The sequence below is a fragment of the Phoxinus phoxinus genome (assembly GCF_949152265.1).
Source record: "Phoxinus phoxinus genome assembly, chromosome: 6".
Lineage (NCBI taxonomy): Eukaryota > Metazoa > Chordata > Actinopteri > Cypriniformes > Leuciscidae > Phoxinus > Phoxinus phoxinus.
The window spans coordinates 44796419-44797165 of NC_136881.1; positions in this window are offsets into that span (position 1 = coordinate 44796419).

Consider the following 747-nt stretch of genomic DNA (forward strand, 5'->3'; position numbering starts at 1 on the left):
AGTATAGCAGAGTGTTAGGTTAGGGTGAGTAGAGTTTACGGTAGAGTTTCAGAGTAGAGTATAGCAGACTGTTAGGTTAGGTGAGTAGAGTTTACGGTAGAGTTTCAGAGTAGAGTATAGCAGACTGTTAGGTTAGGTGAGTAGAGTTTACGGTAGAGTTTACGGTAGAGTTTCAGAGTAGAGTTTCAGAGTAGAGTATAGCAGACTGTTAGGTTAGGTGAGTAGAGTTTACGGTAGAGTTTACGGTAGATTTACGAGTAGAGTATAGCAGACTGTAGGTTAGGTGAGTAGAGTTTACGGTAGAGTTTACGGTAGAGTTTACGAGTAGAGTATAGCAGACTGTTAGGTTAGGGTGAGTAGAGTTTGCGGTAGAGTTTACGGTAGAGTTTACGAGTAGAGTATAGCAGACTGTTAGGTTAGGGTGAGTAGAGTTTGCAGTAGAGTTTACGGTAGAGTTTACGAGTAGAGTATATCAGACTGTAGGTTAGGTGAGTAGAGTTTACGGTAGAGTTTACGGTAGAGATTATACGGTAGAGTTTCAGAGTAGAGTATAGCAGACTGTTAGGTTAGGGTGAGTAGAGTTTACGGTAGAGTTTCAGAGTAGAGTATAGCAGACTGTAGGTTAGCTGAGTAGAGTTTACAGTAGAGTTTACGAGTAGAGTATAGCAGACTGTAGGTTAGGTGAGTAGAGTTTACAGTAGAGTTTCAGAGTAGAGTATAGCAGACTGTTAGGTTAGGTGAGTAGAG